Source organism: Salmo trutta, chromosome 14 (assembly GCF_901001165.1).
Source record: "Salmo trutta chromosome 14, fSalTru1.1, whole genome shotgun sequence".
NCBI lineage: Eukaryota > Metazoa > Chordata > Actinopteri > Salmoniformes > Salmonidae > Salmo > Salmo trutta.
This window is the reverse complement of record NC_042970.1, coordinates 46,455,815-46,461,814: the sequence shown is the minus strand read 5'-3', so window position 1 is coordinate 46,461,814 and position 6,000 is coordinate 46,455,815. Positions and strand designations below refer to the sequence as shown.

Genomic DNA, 6,000 nt, shown 5'->3' with positions numbered 1-6,000 from the left:
ACCGTTCACATCGATTTTTCCCAGTCGGAGTTCCCAGATGTTTTTAAAACTTGGATTTCCGAGTTCCAAGTAGGTTTGAACGCAGTAATATTTATCTACGGCTGTGTCGTCATGATGTGAAAATGTGACATCAAACAGGAACCATAGGAAGGCTGACAAATCAAGATGGCGTCCCACGATGAGGCAGGAAAGAGATTTCGATTCCAATAAAAACGTACTTCTGTCTAGAGAAAGTTTAAAGACAGTGTTTTTGCCGGAGGGTGTAAATACGTTTTTGGAGACGCAAGACGGAGCAGATACTGGTAAGAGGATTCATGGAAGATGTTATGTCAGTTTTCTTTCAGGGGCGGTGGCAGGTTGAGTGAACGAGTCAGCATCAGGCCGGCTAGTTAACTACTTAGCTAAGATGTGGACATTTGACATTCTGTATGTCTGATTGTATTCGTAACCTAGTTATGTACTTAGTTAGCTACTTAGTTAGCTATGTGCCAGTCTTTTGACTAAGTAACGTTAAGGCCTGCGCGTTATCTTGGTTATTTCATGTCATCCATTTAACGTCGTTACTTGTTTGCTAGCTAACGTTAACTGGTCATGAAACTGTTAACATCCCGACTTGCTAACTAGCTATATGTCGTCCTCTATGTTAATCTACTCGTCAATTAATTGTTTTCCAAACACACCCGCCAGGTCCCTCTTACCTTGGTCGCATTACGATGAATCACTCATTCAAAACTAGCTAACGCTACCAGTAGCTAACCAGGCCAGGCGGAGCGCTAGCTAGCTGTCAAAGTGGCTAGCGGGTTAGCCCTTACTGCACTGTAGCTTACATCATATCTACGTTTTATACTAGCTTGTTAACTTTACACTGCATATGTCTATAATTAATTACCTAACTGTCACCTTAAAGTTGTAGATACTCTTGCTAACCTCTGATGCAGGTGGAGAGTCATGCAAATAACGTTATGACTCCTTAAATGTTTCCCCGATGAGCTAACACAGTTAAATATCTACTTCAAATTTTCAGGTGTTTGTTGTTTAGGATTTGAGTAAACTACACTACACAAAGCTATGTTGCTGTGGTGGACATTGCATTGACTGTTTATAGATAGAATATTCTGGCTGATCGAGCTAGATCTCACTCCATGGTACGCCAATGAGTCCTCATGACAAACTGTACCTGGGGGCCGCCTTATGTAACAGTATAATAAAGGCGATGGGTCTGTGCTTGCTGAACAGTGGTGCGAGTTATGCAATTAGTCTTGCCACTCTCAGTTACTAAACTTTGTGTGTTGATTTCTGCTTATGTGCGTGCAGATTTTTACTCTACCCATCCAATCCATTGCCTTGTCAATATTGAAAAAACGCCTCGGTAGCCAATAGACACAGGCCCTTAAACCTCAAGATATAGGCTACAGCTCTTTTGCTGAGTAATACACATTACTGTCATCTCTAGGGGGCTATTTTCGTTCATAGTAGCCTCCTGCTGCCAAAAAGTACATTTTAAGTCCACAATTTGTGGTCAAGGGGACGGAAGCTCAAACTAGTAGGAAGGTATGTGGCAGACCGAGGTAAAGTAGGTTTTATAACAGACATTTTGCCGGTAGCCTATGTAAACGTTGACAACAATTTCCATTACTTTCTGATTACTACAAAGGATCTTTCACAATAAAATGTTTTTATTAGGGACCAGCAGATTCCGTGTTTAGTTTTTTTGACTGGGGTGACCGTGCAATCAGTATACAGGCCCTCTCAGTGATGTGGTTAATTACACTAATAATACCAAAATATATCAAAGTTTACTCATTCCTTTTCATTTATTTTGACTATTTTCTACATTGTAGAATAATAGCGAAGACATCAACTATGAAATAACACATGGAATCATGTTGCTGGTTGAAGTGTGCAAAGCTTTCATCAAGGCAAAGGGTGGCATCTTTGAAGAATATAACATATATTTTGATTTGTTTCACACTTTATAGCTATGTAACATCTGAGGTGTCAGTTGGTGGAGGAAGTTGTAATGCATGTCTATCTAGAGTTGATGGTCGCTGACACACTATCTTGGCATAGGTCCGACCATAGCCCCTCATCAATTGTAGTATTCAAATTGGATTCCCATCGCTCTCTTGACTTATATACATCTGGTTTTGGCCATTGTTGCGTTAACAATGAGTACGCTCTGGATATAAATCCATGAGTCATGGTTATCATGGAGTAGTTGTTCAATCCAGGAGTCTGTTTTGCCACATGTGTGTTTTGGGGGACAAGTCTTGTTTCAGACCAAATAACTTATGAATTTCATACCAAGATCTTACTAAATTGATGGTACAGGGATTGCTCATTTTTGTTAATATAGTATTACTCCTGACATCATTAAGAGCATACATTTCCATCTAAGTCCACAAAGGGGCTGGTTCAGTTGAGAATGAAATGAATCTGTGTGCTGCCCAGTAATACATCTTAAAATTCAAATAGGTACATAATCTTACTCAGAACGTTCATCTTACTACAGCTAATTCTCGCAAATAATGTAAGAGGCAGATCTATCCACCTATTCAAGTCATACACCACCTTCTGAATCAAGACAGAATATTTAAGCTTGTACACTAAGCCTTTATCAACTATGATTCCTAGATATTTGAATCCCTGTGGCGAACATCTGAAGGGACCTGTTCGTTCACAGATGCTGTAGTCAAAGCGAGTCAGTGGAAGCATTTCACTTTTGTCCATATTGACTTTGTAACCTGATATAGAGATTTATGTACCCAAAAGCGTCTGAAGTCTTGAGGGGTCGGGTCAGAGAGGAACAAAATAATGTTGTCTGCTAACAATGAGATCTTGTGCATTATCTGGCCCACCTGAAAGCCCTTTATGCCGGGATCCATTATGGCCTCCGCCAGGGGTTTTATGCCTAGCACGGAAAGGAGTGGAGAAAGTGAACAGCCCTGTCTACCTATAAAGAGTGGGAATATGGCCCACATCATGCCATTAGTGGTGATCTTGGCTTGTGGTTTATGGTATAAAGTGTTCACCCAGTTGACAAACGAAGGACCAAAGTTAAATTTATCAAGGACCTTGAACAGGTATGGCCACTCCAGCCTATCAAATGCCTTTTCAGCATCTAGCGATACCGCTATACTATGATCACTCCGCACACTGGCCATGTGAATCACGTTGAATAACCCACGCAAATTATTGGTGGAGGATCTTTTCTGGATGAAGCCCGTTTGATCGGTGTTAATCAGGTTTGGCAAATATTGTCTTAATCTACTAGCCATCGCCTTAGAAATGGATTTATAGTGGGCATTGAGGAGCGAGATTGGCCTATAGGAAGAGCATTGTAGAGAATCTTTATTTTTTTGGGATAATTGTTATGACAGTGGAAAAGGAGTCCGGTAGGCTCCGCATCTCAGCAGTTTAATTTAGAACATCTATCGAGAGGAATAAGCGAATCCTTAAACTCCTGGGGGGAAAGCCATCGTCTCCTGGTGATTTGCCAGATTGTAGAGAGGAAATTGCTTTCTCTTCCTGTGTGAGGTAGTTCAATAGTAGACAGAAATGTGGCTATCATTGCTGGTTCCGTTCCATCAGAAGTGTATAATTTAGAATAGTATTGTTTAAATGAAGGAATCATCTCTTCCAGGTTGTCAGACACTTGACCGTTCTGTATTGATGGTTCTCAAATTCTCCTCAGCTTTTTTCTGCCAGGTTAGGTGTACCATATTTGACTATATACCGGTTTACCGGTATTTGACTATACACCGGTATTTGTGCATGGACTGGTTTGTTTTTTGTTTTTTACCTTCTATAATGGTATTTTAATGTTTGATTTGTTAAATGTGATACGCCGTGTATAATGTCAATTTTTATAGTTTACTCCGCTGCTTGGGTCATCCCTCTCCGCTCTCTCTCTCCACACCGCTTTCCACACAGGCCTAGTCCCACAACCCTGTCACTCAAGGAGCGCATTTGTTGTTGCTTGACCACGAGACACTTTCGTTCTGTCTGCGTGGTCAATGCAGCACATACAACAATGTTGATGACAACAATGTTGTTTCTACTTTGATCTTAATATAAATCCACATGCGTTCTATAATTACAATATTAGTTTGTGTTTCTTACATCTGCAAACAGCTAGTTTGTATTTTCTTAGGAAGTTAAGCTAAATCGTGTTAGCCACTACTGCTAATTGCTAGTTAGCTGGCTTGAATTGAACAGTATAAAACAATCCGAATGGAGAAAGACCCATTGAAATAATTTTGAATATATGTGTTGCCACCCTAGGGTCACACACTCCTAAAGCAATTTTAGAACTTTTAATAATCAAAAACATAAAATACCGTCAAATTTGAAAAATACAATAATATGATATTTTGGCCATATCGCCCAGACCTATGCCAGGCCAAGACTTTGTTTTCTCCCCCAACTCATAATATATTTGCCTAGTTCTAAGAATAGCCTTTTCAGTTTTGTAAGTAATTAAGGTATTATATAATTTATTCACAAATGACCTGTATGTTTCTTCAGAGTCAGATTTTTGGTGTTATTTTTGTAGTAAAAGGATTTCATTCTCTAATTCAGCAGTGCATTTTCTTTTGGACCTTTTGGTATAGGAAATGATTTGACCCCTAAGAAAGGCCTTTAATGTATCCCAGAGTACAAAACTAGAGGGAGAGGATGGACAGTTTTTACAGAAACTTTATTTGGCTTTTGATAAATTGACAAAATTCTGCCTACTTCAAAAGACTTGGGTTTAGGCGGCATCAATAGGCCCCTTGACTCCATCTGGCATCCATGCTCCCCTCACACTTTCTGTTTGATCTGAGATAGTTCTGGATAAATACTCAGTTTCCACAACTCCTACCCTGTGCTGATAGGAGAAAATAATCAATCTGGGTTATGCGGGCAGGAGTAGAATGAGTAATCCCTATCTTGGGGGTGGAGCTGTCTCCATGTGCCTTTCAAATTTAAGTCTTTCATACATGATAGTACATTTGGCTGACTTAAGTCAATAAGGTTGCTTTAGTTGAGGATCTATCCAGAATCAGATCCAGACAAAAATGTAAGTCGCCCCAGACTAAGTGTTCCCTGAAATTCCACTACCTTGAGGAATATATCTTGAATAAAAAGTATCATCATCATAATTAGGTGCATATACATTAAGCAAGGTCCAAGATTCAGAATACCTTCTTCCATGGACCACTACTTAATGTCCCAGTGGCTCAATAATTGTTTTTGTTACACAGAAGGGTAAATTCTTACTAATCAACACAGCTACTCCCTGTGTCTTTGTTTTATATGAAGAGGCAAATACCTGTCCAACCCATTCCCTCTAACTTTATTGTTCTGCCCCTGTTAGTTGTGTTTGTTGTATAAACGCAACATCAGTCTTTAGCCTTTTCCAAGTACATAAGGTCTCGTTTTCGTTTAACAGGTCCATTCAATCCATTAACGTTCAATGATTTACTATCTTAGCCATATTGTTATGATTTGATTATTTTTATCAAATCAAAACTTGGTTGTAAAAGTGGGCCAGGCTTTTTAAAAAACATTTGAGGTTTATGTAACAAACGTTCAAAAATATCTTGCAGTTAAAAGGTACATAAATAAATAAATAAATAATTAATTGGTGGAATTAACCTCATCACTGAGACACTCAGGGCCCTCATAGTGATTGCACTTTCATCCCAGTCAAAAAGAACAATCTGCCCGGTCCCTAACAAAAATATTAGCTTGTGAAAGATCCTTCGTAGTAATCAGAGGAATGAACATTTTCAATGTTTAAATAGGCTAACGGCAAATTTCTATTGAACGTCTGATATAAAACCTTATTTTACCTCGGTATGTGGCAGAAGCATTCATTGGAGCAGTTGCTTCTGTTAGTTTTATATCCCGGTATCAATTGCACTTTGACATCTGTAACGCTATAGCCTACTTAGAATACAGCCGAAGCAGCACCCAATGCAAACTCCAATCAAATCTGAACACTAACACACACGC

The 6,000-nt window shown here is 39.3% G+C and overlaps 1 protein-coding gene across 1 annotated transcript in view; it reads left to right on the top strand.

Moving 5' to 3' along the window:
- The window catches only part of ubap1 (ubiquitin associated protein 1), a 28,204-nt gene continuing 22,204 nt past the window's right edge, over positions 1-6,000 (top strand). Inside the window, exon 1 of the mRNA XM_029776156.1 lies at positions 1-302. The gene's annotated coding sequence lies outside the window, so the exon portion shown is untranslated. The remainder of the gene's footprint in view (positions 303-6,000) is intronic.